Raw genomic sequence first — 17,111 nt, forward strand, 5'->3', positions numbered from 1 at the left:
TCAGGAGGAGCTGAGTTCAAATCCAGCCTCGAACACATAACACTTACTAGCTGTGTGATTCTGGGCAAGTCACTTAACCCCATTGCCTAGTACAAAAAAAAAGAAAGAAAGGAGTTGTCCTTTCTAAGCATACAAGACACATATAATGACACAGAGGTGAGAGATCTCAGGGAGTCATAAATAAACTAATTTGTCCAGAACAAAAAGGTGAAATGTTTGGAAAGGTAGGCTGGAGCCAAACATTGGAGGATTTTTTAGTCCCAAGCAGAGACATTTGCACTTTATTCTAGTGACGAAAGAAAACCATTAACAGTTCTTGAGCAGAGGAGTAACATAGTCAGCCCTATGCTTTCTAAAACTTATTTTGGCACCTGTGTGTTTGTTAGATTAGAGAAGTAAGAGATTGGAACCCAGGAATCCAGCTAGTAAACTCTTGTAATAGTCTAGGCAAGAAGTGATTAGGGGGTCACACTAGACTGGTGGAGGAAAGAACAGATTTCTTCAAGGAATACTGTAGAGATAGAGCTAACAGAACTAGGAATCTGGTCATAAGTATACATTTACATGTGCATAGAGTTCTAAGCCAAGCCAATGAATATATCATTTGCTTTAAAAAAAACAGGATTTGATTTTTTTAAAGCAGTTCTACAACTGAAAATAATTTATCAGCCCACATGTTGCTGTTGTTTCTGTTGTTTTAAACCAGTCTGCCTGATACCTAGGAGTTGCATGCAATAAATGAAGTCAATATTCTTTGCTACTCAACTACAAACCTATACTTGTTCTGTATGTGGAGAGATATAGCTACACAGCAAACTGTTGATCATCTGTATCAATAGGGGAAGTTTCAACATGGATAATTAAGAACAACTCAGAGTCCACTAATCCTGGATAGAAAGGAAGTCTGTCACAGGAGGCAAGTTTCCCTGATGCAGAAATTGAGGCCATGGCTACCAATTTAGCCTGGAGGCAGTTCTGAAATCAAAAGTAAGTGCCCATAAGTATTTCATTCTAGAAAAAGAATGCCCATTGCATAGGGACGGGATTGATAGTCCTACTATATCCTGGTGTAGTATAAAGATTGTTAATTTGTTAATGTTTTGATTTAAAGATTAATTGTTAATGGTTCATTGTCAACATAGAGGGAGATCTCTAATGGAGTACCTCAGAAATCTACATCTGGTCCTATGCTGTATAATATTTTATTAATCACTTGGATAAAGGCATAGATGGGATGTTTATCAAATTTTGCAGAAGCTGCAAATTTGGGAAGGATAGCTAACATGCTGAGTGACAAAAGTCAGGATCCAAAAAGATTTTGATAGGCTAGAGAATTGTGCTAAATCTAATATTAAAAAATTCGACCGGGATAAGTATAGTCTTTGGGAAGGCTTGATTAAACAGCAGATACTCTGGGGAAAAAAAGGCAAGTTTAATATACAGCAAGCAATGTAGTAGCTAAAAAAAATTGGGCCGCATTAAGAGGGACATATCTTCCAGGAATAGGGAGGTGATAGGTCTCACTGTACCCTGCTCATCTGAGACTTTATCTGGAACACTGTGATCAGCACTGGGCATTACAGTTTAAGAACACTGATAAACTTGAGAATTCCCAGAAGAGGAAAGCCAAATTTGAGAAAAACCTTGAGTCTATAAAATACTTGAATTTGTTGAAGGAACTGCAGATTCTTAGTCTAGAGAAGCAAAAACTGGGGAGAGAGGTAGAGGATGTGATAGCTGTCTTCAAATATTTAAAAGTCTGTCATATGGAGAGGGATTAGACATGGTCATTATGGTCCCAGAAGACAGAATCCAGAGCAAGAAGTACAAATTGCTGAGTTAAATTTTGGTTTGATAACAGGAAAAACTTCCTAACAATTAGAGTTGTCCAATAGTGAAATGGCTTGCCTCGAAAGCCTGTGGCTTCCCCCTTGTTAGATGTGTTTAAGCAAAGACTGGACAACCATTCATTGGGTATATTATGGTAAGGATTCCTTTTTTTGGTTTGGGGTATACTATATGACTGCTGAGGTTCTTTCCAAATCTAAAACTCTGTGCTTCAGTGATTTTATAAAATGAATTAAACTTTGAAAATAGAATGGGATGCCTGATTAGAAACCAAGTTCTGACCATCATTGGAGGTGCTCATCATGACTCAATGCTTAGTTGTCAGAGGCTTCATGAATCAGATAGAGGTCAGATTAAGTGACCACTGAAGTCTCTTCTTACTCTAGGATTTTAGGATTTTATTAAAAATGTATGAATCTCACTGTGGTACTGTTGGCTAATTTGAAACATACAATTTGGGATTAACAACTCACCCATTATCTTTGGAGGTTGTGGAGGAGGAAGCTTGGTAGGAACCCTTTATTTGTGCAACATCAGAATGAGTCTATCTAGGTTACTAATTAAATCTGTACCTAACATTTTTTTTTGTGCCTGGGGCAAGAAGCACTAAACATATAGGGAATGAGATGTGACTGAGCTAGAGAGATTACAGGGAGTTTGGCTGTAGGAAAGAAGTTTCTGAAGATTACTGTTTCAATTAAGTATTCTTGCTAATTAGATGATGAACTCAGATGTTTCTATGCTGCTAAAGAATTGCAACTTCTATCAGTACTTTCTAAATTTCCATGCGCTGAGACAAAGTTCCAATTACCTCACCCTAATGACAACTCAGCTACTGAGATTAATTCAGAGAAGGAAAATTTCTCAAATTTAGAAAAGTAAGAGGTGTGAAAAGCCAAGATGCCTGATAGAACTTCAGGAAAGCCATGGTCAAGGAAAATGTGGGATTGCTATGGAGGAGGGAGAGACAGCTGCCCAGATGTTGAAGTAGCACTACATCTGCTTACACTACCCCAGAGTGCCTTATTGCTCTATCCATTATCTCAAATAGTATAGAAAACTAGTTGGCATAAAATTCTAAGGTGATAGAACGGTTTTTAGTTTCCTTGGCATCTAGTCCATCCTGGCATTTCTAGGATAGGGAAAAGGAATTCAAAATTCTTCCATTGCACTAGTCACAATAACTCTGACACATTTTTAAAGGTAAAATTTTGCTAGTGACTAGAAATAAGGCAAAAAAAAATTGTCCTTATATTACAAGAAACATTGAAATTTCTTGTGAATGGAAGAGATATTGCGCCATTTTAACAACCAGAAGCCAATCAACACATTACTGTGTTTTTTTTATTCAGTGGCTGGAAATAACAGTATTAGCCTGTTGAACTGGTCATTAGAGGTTAATTCTGCAGAAAATCATTAGTGATTAATAAACCTGGATAATGCAGCAAAATGAAGCCAGGATCCTGATCTCATATCCTTTATAGGAGATCTATTTAAAGACAGATTGTAACTTTCCACTTGGGGTTGCTAATCTACCTTAAACTCAGAATAAACAAAACACGTTTCTGGACAGTGGTCCAGGGTTGCCTTTGAATTCTGACTGGTTTATTCTTTGTCTCTCCCTCACTAGGAATGCTTTAACAAGGCCCTAGTTTCCCCCACCTTAACTCCCCCCCCACCCCCAATACAAGTTGAAGTTGAATACAGTGCGTTAAAAGATAAATGAGGGAAAAGTTCTATAAAAATTGGGAAACAAAATATGCCCTGATATTGTGACTCAATTATCCTGAAAAGCAGAGAAACTTTGATGGTTTAATCTAGCCTGAAATTACTTTGCATTTACTGGTGTTTACAGGTTGTATACCTTCAATAGAATGTAAGTATCTTGAGCATAGGGACTATTAATTTTGGGGGTGGGGTGGGGATATGTTCCCATTGCCTAGCTTTAGAGGTAAAATAATATAATAGGTAAAAATCTTTGAGATGCAAATACAAGAAACTAATGAAATTGTGTTATTGCCTAATTATATCGGTAAGCCAGATTCAAAAGAAAAAAATATAAAGAGTAGAAGTTTGTGCAATAGCATCATTTGTTAGGAAAAGGTATGACTATGTGAGGAAATCCAGGAACCAGAGTAGGGAAATTTGGTGGACAATCCTTTGATTACTTAATAACTCTTTGACTTGACTTAATGAAAATTTCATCCTTCAAAAGGTGGAGGAACCAACAAATGGAAATTCTGTATAAGATCTACTTCTCACTAACAGAGAGGTGCTAATTGTTGAGGTCTGATAATAGGAATCTTGGATGGGTGGCAAAGGCTATAAACAATTACTCTGTATCAGTATCTGTATCAGTAGCTATCAGTAGTAAAGAAGTGTGGGAATACTCCCAGCTCCCAGACACCTTGCTGCCAATCTGGAAACCATGTCTTAGAAATCATAACGTTTTCTGATCCGGATTCTAATTAGTAAATGTTTCACCTGGCCCACTATTTTTTGAGGACCTAACTGTGCTTCATTTCTACTTCATAGTTATCTTCTCAACAGCCATGCGTACTGCCATAGTATGCACCCCACACACACAATTTTTTTAAATAATTTTTAAAATTTTATTTATTTTTGTTATATTTTGAGTTCCAAGCTGTCTCCTCTCCCTCCCAACCTTGCACTAGAGAAAGCCAACATTTGACATGATTGTGGGGGGGGGGCGGAGAGAGAGAAAGAGAGAGGGAGGGAGAGATGGATAGACAGACAGATGTGATAGATAGATAGATAGATAGATAGATAGATAGATAGATAGATAGATAGATAGATGTGAAATCATGCAATACATGCTTCCTTATATCAGTTCTTTCTCTGAATGTGAATAATTTCTTTCTTCATAGATTCTTTGTAGTTGATTTGAATATTCATATTATTCAAAATGGCTGAGTCATTTACAGTGACTCTTCAAATAATATTGCTGTTACTATATGCAGTGTTCTCTTAGTTCCACTCATTTCACTCTTCATTATTTCACACAAGTTTTTCCCATTTTTTTCTAAAATGAACTTAGTCATCATTTCTTTTTTCTTTTCTTTTTTGGTGAGGCAATTGGGGTTAAGTGACTTGCACAGCATCACATAGCTAGTGTCTGGTCTGAGACCAGATTTGAACTCAGATCCTTCTGACTCCAAGGGTGGAGCTCTATACACTGCGCCACCTAGCTACCCCCCATCATTTCTTACAGCACAGTAGTATTCATCACAATCACATGCCACACTCAATTTCTAGTTCTTTGCCATCACAAATACAGCTACTATAAATATTTTAGAACATACAGGTTCTTTTCCTTTTCCCTTGATCACTTTGAGAAACAGACCTAATAGTGGTATTGCTAGGTCAAAGAGTAGACACAGTTTTTTAACTAGATGGGCATAATTCCAGATCACTCTCCAGAATGGTTGGATCAGTTTGTAGTTCCTCTAACAATGTACAAGTGTCCCAATTTTTCCATATGTCCTCCAACATTTGTCACTTTCCCCTTCTATCATTTTAGGCAATTTGATAGGTGTGAGATAGTGTCTCAAAGTAGTTTTAATTTATATTTCTCCAATCAATAAGGATTTAGGGCATGTTTTCATATGACCATACATAGCTTTGATTTCTTCTTCTGAAAACTGCCTGTTAATATCCTTTGACTATTTATCAGTTGGGGAATGACTCATATTCTTATATATTTGACAAAGTTCTCTATGTATTTGACATATGAGACCTTTATCAGAGAAACTTGCTGTAAAACTTTTCCCCCAGTTTCCTATTTTCCTTCTAATCGTGGCTGCATTGGTTTTATCTGTATAAAACCTTTTTAATTTATTACATTCATAATTATCCATTTTATATCTCATAATGTTCTCTATCTCTTGTTTATTCATAAATTCTCCTCTCCCTAAATCTGATAAGTAATATGTTCCACGTTCTTCTAATTTACTTACAATATTTCCATTTATGTCTAGGTCACATATCCATTTTGACTTATCTTGTAAACTGTATAAGACATTAGTCTACATCTAGTCTGCCAGATTGCTTTCCAGTTTTCCCAATAATTTTTACCAGATAGTGAATTCTTATCCCCAAAGCTTAAATCTTTATATTTGTCAAATACAAGGTTGCTACTTTATATTGTATATCTACTCTATTCCATTGATCCACCATTCTATTTCTTAGCCATCACCACATGGTTTTGATAATTATCACCTTATAATACCATTTAAGGTCTTGTACTGTTAGACCTCCTTCCTTTACATTTTTTCATTATTTCCCTTGATTTTCTTGACCTTCTGTTCTTCCAAATGAATTTTGTTATTATTTTTCTAGCTCAATAGAATAATTTTTTGGTAATTTAACTGGGATGCCAGTGAATAAGTAGTTTAAGTAGAATCATCATTTTTATTCTATTGGCTCGGCCCATCTGTGAACAATTCCTATTTCTCCAATTATTTAAATATGACTTTATTTGTATAAAAACCATTTTATAATTATGTTGATATAACTCCTAGGTTTTTCTTGGCAGGTATACTCTCAGGTATTTTATGGTGTCTACGGTTATTTTAAGTAAAATATCTCTTGCTATCTCTTCTTGCAGGGCTTTTTTGATGATTTTTAGAAATGCTGAAAATTTATGTGGCTTTATTTTACATCCTGCTACTTTTTAAAAATTATTGTTTCAACCAAATTTTTAGTTGAATCTCTAGGATTTTCCAAGTAAATGATCATATCATCTGCAAAAGGAGATAGCTTTATTACCTCATTGCTCATTCTGATTCCTTCAATTTCTTTTTTTTTCTCTTATTGTCAGTGTTAGCATTTCCAAGTACAATACTGAATAATATTGGAGATAATGGGCATACTTGTTCCACTCCTGATCTTATTGGGAAGGCTTTCAACTTATTTCTGTGATGGATAATGCTTGTTGATGGTTTTAGCTAGATGCTTCTTATAATTTTAAGGAGAAATCCATTGATCCAGAGAAATCCATTATCTATGGTTTCAAGTGTTTTTAATAGGAATGAGTGTTGGTTGTATTTTGTCAAAAGCTTTTTTGCATCTATTGATATAATTATGATTTTTATTACACATGTTATTGATATAATCAATTATATTAATAGTTGTCCTTATGTGGAACCACCCCTGAATTCCTAGTATAAATCTCACTTGATCATAATGTGTAAACTTTGTGATATATTGTTGTAGTCTCCTAGTTAGGAATTTTGCATCAAAATTCATTAGAGAATTGGTCTATAATTATCTTTCTCTGTTTTTGCTCTTTCTGGTTTAGGTATTAGTACCATATTTATTTCATAAAAGGAATTTGGTAAGACTCCTTCTTTGTCTATTATTCTAAATAATTTATTTTATATTGAAATTAGTTGATTTCCAAATGTTTGGTAGAATTCACTTGTAAATCCATCTGGTCCTGCTGCTTTTTTCTTAGGCGGATATTTTATAGGCTGTTCAATGTCTTTTTCTAAAATAAGTTTATTTAGATATTCTGTTTCCTCTTCAGTCAATCTGAGAAACCCTAATTTCAAGTTCTGAAATAATAATAAAATAATTATCAACATTTCTTCTAGAAAGGATTTACTCTCCATTTATTTCATTTACCTTTTGTCATCTAATTTTCCTTGCCAACTAATTTCTCTTTTTCTTTTTTCTTCATTTCTTCTCCTTAAATCTTTCTCCTTTAATATTTATTCCTTAATCTTCCTTCATCCTTGATTATCTTCCTTGACCCTGGCCCTTCTCTTTCACTCTTCTTTCATAGAAATTAAAAGTAAAATCTGGATCTGAAAATTATTTTCCTGGATTTTTTCTCAATATCTCCTTCTAACCTCAACCTCTGACCTTCTTCACAGCTCAAAATTCCTACAAATCACAGACATTATTTCCTTCTCCTTTTTCTCCTTTTTTCAACTCAGTCCCTTCTCTCTACTACCTCTCTGACAAGAGTTGGAAAGTAAAATATTCCTGACTAAAGTTAATCCTTCTATTTGTACACTTGAGTCCATTACCCCTCATATTGTCCATGACCTTCCTCCCTCTCTTATTCACCATCAATCTCTTCTACTCCATTAGCTCCTACTTATTTGTCTACAAACATGTCCAGATCTCCTTAATACTGAGCTAGGTTGAGCAGTGAATAGAGTACAGGGCCTGAGGTCAAGAAGGTCTGAGTTCAAATCCACCCTCAAACACTTACTAGTTGTGTGACCCTGGCTAGTCATTTAACTTCTGTTTACTTCAGTTTCCATATCTGTAAAAATGGGAATAACATTACCTAAATGTTAGCTGTTATTAGCTATTTCATGATAGCAATATCTCATGCAGCCACTTTTCACCTCTCTCTTCTCCTTGAACAATGCTAAACTTTTAAAACATTTTTTAAAATTCTGATAATGATAGAAATAAAAAAAATTTCCAATCAAGTTCTTTTCCTCCTGGAAATATCTCAAAAATAATTTTAAAAAACAGTGTCAAATGAAGCAAAGGATGACCACATGGGAGAAATTATCTGGGAGAAACCCCAGCAAGGTAATCCCCACAAAAAAAAAAAAAGGAAAGAAAAGAAAAGGCAGAACTATTAAAGATACAACATTATGAGCACTGGATCTAGTTATATTTCTATAATGCATTCTCACTCTCCACTCTCACTCCCTCCCCCCAAAAACACACCCACTTATTTCCCCGGGTGCAGAGAAGATTGGAGATGCCTACTTCCTCACCCTCACATTTGTATAATATTCTCCTGTCATTTTCCAACTATTAGAAATGGTAAGTTTCTCTTTGTCCTTATCCTCATTTCTTCCCTATTCTATTCCTCTTTCTCCCTTTTTCTTTCTCTCTGAAAAGTGCACACACACACACACCACAACACATTTGTGCATTCTTTTTTCCCTCTTTGCCCTCACGAATCTGACATATTCTCTTTCTCAGAATATAAGCATCTGATCAATTGCTAAAACTAATTAACTTCCCAAGTTTCTGTTGCTTCTCGTGTTTGTATCTCAAAGACTTTACCTATCTTTGGCATTATCAGCAGGAAGGCTCCATTAAAGTTCCATTTTGCTTCTTTGAGATACTTGTAGGATGAGTTATTCTTGATTCTAAGCCTTTTTTTTTGGTCTTTTTTGTTCTAAACTGTTTTTCTCATTTTACTACATAATTTCATGTGATCTGGATGATGATTCCTTAGCACTTGATCCCTTTCTTCTTGGCTGCATACAGTATTTTGTCTTTGTCCTGGAAGATCTGGAGTTAGCTATCCTATTTCTGGGTGTGTTAATTTTGGAGTTCCTTTCAGAAACAAAAACATTATTACATAAATATAGAAATGTTAAACATATCCTTTAAAGGCAACAATAAAATCGCAATTATCAGTGAGTGCAGTAGAAAGGATTTAGATTTCAGTATATGCTAAATAATAAAACCTTGAAGAACAAATCAAAAAAACAACAGGTATTTTTATAAGAAATTTTTAACAATGAGATCAAATATTTTGAACTTTCAGGATGTAGGTAAAATCATTGTGGGGAAGTAAGAATTATATCTATAAGAAATACTTTCAATAATAGAAGACAGAACTGATAGATCAATGAATTGAATATGCAACCGAAAAAATTTTTAAAACTAAAAAAACCTGAAAATCCCCCAAACAAAACACAAAAATAGAAATCATTTTTAAAAATCAAAGAAATAAACAAAATAAAAAATAGACTACCAAAATGACCAATAAAATTAAGAGTTCTTTTAAAAGAAAGATTAATAAACCATATATGCCATTAGACAATTTGATTTATTTTTATTGGATAGGAAAACCAAATTACCAACATGAAAAATAAAAATGGAGAATTGACAATGGAGGAAATTTTTAAAAAACTATTAGAAACTATAACATCTAGTTATATACAAACAAAACTGAAATGGATGAATATTTTCAAAAAAATAGATTTTAAACATCACAATGATAAGTTAAAATTAACTACAGGGAGAGGAAGGAGGGAAAATTTTGCAGCAAATATCTCTGATATCCAAGACCAACATAAAATTGATAATAATCATATTGTAACAAGGACCATTCCACAATAGACAAATGGTTAAAGGAGAGCAACAGGCAGTTTTCCAAAGGAGAAATCAATGCTATCCACAGCTATATGAAAGAATATTTCAAATTACTTATAATATGAGTCATGTAAATTAAAATAACTCTTGAAGTTTCACCATGTACCAGATTGGGAAAGATGTCAAAGGCTGAAAAAGGTAGATGTTGAAACCTTGGGAAGACCAGCACATGAATGTCTTGCTTGCAAAGCTGCTCGTAAGTCCAATCATTCTGGAAAATAATTTTGAATTAAACTAAAAAACAAAAAAAGGCATTAAACAGCATTTTTTGGCCTAGTGATACCATTATTAGTAACATACACCAAGAAGGTCAAAGATAGAGGTGAAAATCCCATATACATAAAAATATTTATATCAAGAATTTAAAAAAAAGTTTATTGATATCTTTTGTTTCTTTTTATTAGTACCTACTTTCCTAATGTGGGGCAGCTAGGTGGTACAGTGGATAGAGTGCTAGACCTGGAGTCAGGAAGACCTGGGTTTAATCCAGCCTTAGACACTTACTAGCTGTATGACTCTGTGCAAGTCTTTTAACCCCATTTGCCTCAGTTTCCTTATTTGTAAATTGAGCTGGAAAAGGGAATGACAAACCACTCTAGTATCTGCCAAGAAAATCCCAAGATGGGGAAGAAAGAGTCAGACATAACAGAAAACAACTAAACAAACACTTTTTCTGCTGTATCCCTTTCCTCACCTTCCCATAGAACCATCTCTTATGATGAAAATTTAAAAAGAAAAAGAGGGAAAAGAATAATAAAGTTCAGCAAAATGAAACATGTCAAAAAAAAATGTCCATAACTGTGCTCTGAAGGAGGGGAGCGGTTCTTTCTCATATCTCTTCCTTAGGGCTCAGCTTGATTATTATAACTTTATAGGCCTCCATTTCAATTATTTTTTGTTGTTCTTTCCATTTACATTGTTGTAATCATTACTCCTATTGTGTTTCTGATTCTACTTCCATCACTTTGCATCAATTCATATAAATCTTTTCATGCTTAGGGGAAGATGGTAGCTTAGGGCATCTAGGTGGCATGGTGGGTAGAGAACTGGACTTAAAGTCAGAAAGATCTGAGTTCAAATCCTGCTTCAGACACTTACTGGTGACTCTAAGCAAGTCACTTAACCTCTATTTGCCTCCTTTTCTTCATCTGTAAAAGTGGGAATAATAATAGCACCCACCTCCCAAGGTTGTTGTGAAGATGGAATAAGATAATAAATGGTATTCTGAGCATTTTAGTGCAATCTTTACTGAGACATTCAAAACAGCCTGTATTTGTAAAGTACTTTGCAAATCTGGAAGTGCCACATAGATTCTAGATATTATTATCATCTATGTTCAGGTCTTTAAAGGGCTTTCATATGGGAGAGAATTTTAACATTCTCCTTGATCCCAAAGAGGACAAGGATCAATGGAGAGAAGGTACATGGAGACCAATATCACATTAATGTAAGGAACAACTTTCTAATATTTAGAGCCCATCCAAAAATATTGTCTTATGAGGTTCTTAAGATACATTCAAGTAGACTGGCTGACCAATCTCAGGGATGTTCCTTCCTTTCTATGATTCTGTAAACTACCTCCAGCAAAATAAGTTGGGCTTCTCAACTGGCCCCTTGGCCTTCTATTGTTGTATGTCATATTACCCATCCCCTCCCACTCCCAAAGCCAGTGTCTCAAGAGTTGTTATCATGAAAATGTACCCGAACTCCTAGAGACTTATCAACTGCATTTATTCACCCATACCACAAATCACAAAGACCTAACCCCATTAAGAATCTAGGCAATGAAGTACAGCAGAAAATAAACTATCCTATTTCTCTCTAGCATTTCATCGGCTTCACAGATTTAATGATCACCTCTAAGCTGATGATGCTTACATCTATTTATCCAGCCCTAACGTTTCTACTAAGCTCCAGTCTCTTATCTCCAACTGCCTAAGACTTCTCAAACTGTATATGCTATAGACATCTTAAACTGAATATATCCAAAACCAGACTCATTAGCTTTCCCAAAAAATCCCCTGCTTCCCAAATTTCCCTATTACTGTTGAGGGTACTACTAACCTCCTCATCCCCCAGGCTTGATTCCTATTATCCTTGACTCCACTCTCTCTCTCACCCTCCCATATCTAATATGTTGCCAAAGCCTGTTTGTTTTACCTTCATAATATCTCTTATATGTGCCCTTTCTCTCCTCTGACACTGTTATCACTCTGATGTAGGCTCTTATCTCTTCACACTTGGACTTTTTTAATAGTCTGCTAGTTGATCTGCCTGCCACAAAAATCTCCTCATTCCAATCTATCATCCCCTCAACTGTCAAAGTGACCTTCCTAAAGCACAGGTCTGATAATGCCACTCTATATTCAAAAAACTTCAGTAACTCCCTGTCACCTTCAGGATCAAATATAAAATCCTTTGGTATTCAAAGTCCTTCATAAGTTACCCTCCTACCTTTCCAGTCTTACAATCCAGTGTCACTGGCCTTCTTGCTATTCCTCAAACACAGCATTCCATCTCCTGACCACATATTTTCACTAGCTGTCCCCTGTGCATGGAATCTCTCTCCTCATCTCTACCTCCTGACTTCCTTGGCTTCCTTCAAATCCCAGCTAATATCCCACCTTCTACAGAAAAATTTTCCCAATCCCTATTAATTCTAGTGCCTTCCCACTGTTGATTACTTCTAATTATATTGTATATAGTTCGTCTCTACATATTTATTTGCATGTTGTCTCCCCCATATTGTGAGCTCCTCAAGGGCAGGGAATGTTATTTACCTTTCCTTGCTTCCCTGGTCCTTAGCATGGTACCTGGCACATAATAAGTACTTAATAAATTTTTATTGCCTGACTGATAGAGCATTGGATTAGTCTGAACTCTGCCATGGACTTGCTAGGTGCCTTTGGGTAAATCATTTAACAAATATCCCTGAAACGTGGCTTCTTTATCTATAAAACAGGAGAAATAAAAATATTTTCTGACCAGCCTTGTAGAATCAGTATGTGGAAATTCGTTTTGCTTAATTCTACATATTTGTCACAAGGTTTTTGTTTTATTTTTATTTTCTCAGTGGGTTAGGGGAGATGGAAGGGAAAGGAAAAAAAAGATTTTTGTTTATTGAAAAAAATTTTTCAATTAAAAAAAAAAGAATCCTACTTTCCAACTCAAAGAATCACCTTCCTTTCCCTGCAAAGATTCCTTTCCCAGAGAAAGTTCCCTTGTAGGATGTGAAGGACTGGGCCTGAGCCTCTTGGCCACAGAAAAGAAGGAAAAGGAGGAGGAAGAGGAAGAGGAGGCTGTTAAGTCAGTGTAAGGAGATAGTTTTCCCATGGAAATGCAATGTAGCTGATGCCTATTAGCATCACTATGCATAAATGAGAGCTTGCCCTATTGTCATGCAAATCAATTCAGATGACAACCCTGCCTCCTGGACAACACTGCCCCAGCACCAGGAAGTTTCTCACACTGCCTTAGCCAATATAAACTGGGCTGTGCACCATCTTTCATTATTTTCTTTTTCCTCCTGCAAGATTCTTTCTCAGTCGTATCCTCCTTTACTTCTCAGCAGCTTCTGTCTGTGTTTTGCTCTGGAGTAGCTGACATCACCCAATAAACAAAATAACCCCCAAAATAAATTTTTAAAAACCCATAAATAAATAAAACCAAAAATAAATAAAACCCAAAGTAAGTAAATAAATAGGAGGAGGAAAAAGAGAAGGAAAGAAATACTCTATGCTGGAGACTAGAGCTGAAAAATCCAGTGTTGAGTACATAGGGTAGCCACATCATTTCCAGCCACTTGTCAGAGTTCTCCCTTTCCAAGAAGAGGACTTTCTTTTCCCCTTTTTCCCCCTCCTTTTCTCTCATTTTAAGTTTCTCTTTTCTTTTTTTCAGGATTGTGTCCATTTCTATTCATTATCCAATTCCCCTAAAAGATTCCTATTTTTATCTCTCAAGTAGCTAGCCTCTTAAGTCATAAGGATCAAATCATCTTCCCTTATTGTCAGAAATTGCCATGTATCATCCTAGTGCCTCACTTATCTATTCCAGGGAAAGAGGGGAATGGAGGGGAATAAGTGTTTATTAAGCATCTACTACATGCTAGGCACTGTGAGAAATGCTTTACAACTATTTCATCTGATCCTCACCGAAAGGCAGGTGCTATTATAATCCCCGTTTTATAGGGGAGGAAACTGAGGCAAACTGAGGTGAAATGGTTTGCCCAGGGTAACTCAGCTAGCAAGTGTCCAAGGCAGGATTTAAATTCCGGTCTTCCTGACTTCAGGCCCAGCTCTCTGCCCACTGTGTCATGTGACTGAGTCTAATCCAGCCCCTGTGATGTGCCCAAACTCTGAGTACAGTTTTGGCCCTGAACAAGGAAGATATTAGGAAAAACTGCTTCAGAAGGTGGCAAGCTCAGTATCAGGCTCTATTTTGTGCTCCTTCTTGCTAGCTGGTACAGTGGACAGAACATTGGATGTGAAATCAGGAGGATCTGAGCTTAAATCCTGCCTCAGTCACTTATAAGCTGCATGACCCTGGAAAAGTCACTTCACATCTGTTTTGCCTCAATTTCCCCCTAAAGTGCCATATAAATGCTAGCTATTAATTATCATTTAATTATTATTGTTATCATCATCATCATCGATCAGCCACTCAGTGGACAAGTGCTTACAATGTTTCAGACACTGTGCAACAAGCAATAAGCCTATATTAAACATTAATGAGATGCCAGGCATTATGTTAAGTGTTGGAAGCACAATGACAAAAATGAAGTAATCCTTTCCTCCAAGGAGCTTACATCTCATCAGGAAGACAACACATGCACACACACACACACATACACGTATATAAAATACATACCAAATAAATAGAAGGTAATGAATGGGAGGATGATGGAGGATGGGAGGAAGGCACTAGGAGATGGAAGGATTCGAGAAATAGGCGCTACTTGAGCTGAGTTTTGAAGGAAGCAAGAGACTGTAAGTGGTGGAGGTAGGAGAAAGGGAGTTTCAGGCCTAAGGAATAGTCAGTGCAAAGATCCTTAAGCTATAGATGTACTGTCACATACAGAGAACAGCAGGAAGGTCTCTTTGGCTGGACAATAAACTGTGTGAAATAAGGTCATGTATAATAAGGTTGGAAAAGTAGACTGGGGTCAGATTTTGAAGGACCTTAAATGCCAAACAGAAGAGTTTATAGTTATCTCTAAAGGCAATAGGAAACCGGAATTTATTCACTGTCAATCCATAAATACTTACTAGGCACCTGCTGTGTATCAGGCCCCCAAGGCAGGTAGGTGCCATCTATATTTACTCTTCCTCGAGTCAAGAAGACCTAAGTTCAAATTCAGCCTCAGACACTTACTAGCTATGTTACTCTGGGCAAGTCACTTAACCCTTTTTGCCTCAGTTTCCTCATCTGTAAAATGAGCTGGAGAAGGAAATGTAAAGCCACTTTAGCATCTTTGCCAAGAAAACCACAAATGGGATCATAAAGAGTCAGACTTGACTGAAAACAATTAAATGACAAACGTGCCAGGCACTAAACTTTACTGGGTAGGGATGTGACATGCTCAGAGCTATGCTTTGGGAAAATAACCTTGACATCTGTGGGGAGGATGTACTGAATAGAGAGAAAATGGAGGCAGGGAGACCAATTAGGAGGTTGCTACAATAGTTCAGGTGAAAGCTGATTAGTGCCTGAACTGGAGAGAAAGACACAGACTTGAGAGATGTAGAGATAGAAAAGATAAAATTGGCACATCTGTTTTTTTCGTCTAGATCCTGATGCCTAACTGTCCAGATTGTTTAGCCTGGCACCCTGACCCTTCGTTCCATAGTCCCTTTGCTTGAACTTATAGACTTCACTTCTCTTACCTGAATTCCTTCACTCTTCCCTTCCCCCTCAATAGTTCTATGTACCTACCCACTCTTCTTCTTTGGCCAATGATCATCTTGTCTCAAGGACCTGCCAACATATAGTCCTGATCACGGCTCCTCTCTTATTATTAATCCAGGTGCAACCTCTAACCCATGCCAATAGTGAAGTACAGAACATGAGTTTTGGGATAACCCAAGTGTTAAGCCTCAGTCCCAGATAGGAATCTTACAACAAGGTTCTGAGATGAGGGATCTGAGTCCACAAGAGTAGACAAAGGGGGAAAGCAGAGAAAAAAGGGAGGTGGGGAAAGAACCATCTTGAGGGGGAATTTTAAATTTAAAAATTGACTGAGTACTATACAAATGATGCAGCCAAATACAAACTATATACAAATCATATGCAAATTAACTTATAAATGTACTTTGGACCTTTGGAGAAAATTACAGCTGAGACATTTTCCTTCTCTCCTGAAGTCTTCACTGTAAGGCTGCCTTTTGTTGTCTGATTGGCTAAAGGAAGGTAAATTAAATTCCTGACCATGGCATGGAGAGATAATAACTGAATCTTGCCAGAGCTAGGTCGTCTAGGAATTCTGTTAACCCTTTTACTTTGTACCATGAGAGAGTAAATATAGATGATTCTGTGGAAATCAAGACTTCTCCTCAGACCTTAAGACTTGTTCTTGGATTGGGACAGAATTTCAGATAGGAGAAGGGAGAGTGTGTCCAGGAAGGGAATAGGGACAGGAGCTCAGCAGCAATTCAACTGTATCATTGTGGGGAGTGGGTTGACATACAAATGAATGTTTATAATAATGAATATGAATCATCAAGAAAAAATTAAATCATGCTCAGGACGCTCTACTTATTATAGTAGAGAAGCTTACATGTTCCAACATCACACACCCAGGTGGAATTTGAACAGAGGCTCTCTGACATCCAAGCCAGTGCTCATGGCATGGTACCATGTTACCTTCCCTTCATATAGTTTCTGTTCCTAACAGCAATGGGAAAAAGGCAGAGCTCCAGCCACTCAAACAAAGCAAGTAGAAAAATCACCCCAAACTCATCCACTTAATCTGTCTGGCTCAATTTATGCATCTCTCACCATCCCCTGACCCCACCTCATTCCTTATTTTTATTGTTAAAATAAACCAGAAGATGGCTGAAAAGGAATGGAATGTGCTTCTGAGGACTTGGATGATGTCAGACCATCAT

The sequence above is a fragment of the Phascolarctos cinereus genome, unplaced genomic scaffold (assembly GCF_003287225.1).
Source record: "Phascolarctos cinereus isolate Bilbo 61053 unplaced genomic scaffold, phaCin_HiC Scaffold_5;HRSCAF=322, whole genome shotgun sequence".
Lineage (NCBI taxonomy): Eukaryota > Metazoa > Chordata > Mammalia > Diprotodontia > Phascolarctidae > Phascolarctos > Phascolarctos cinereus.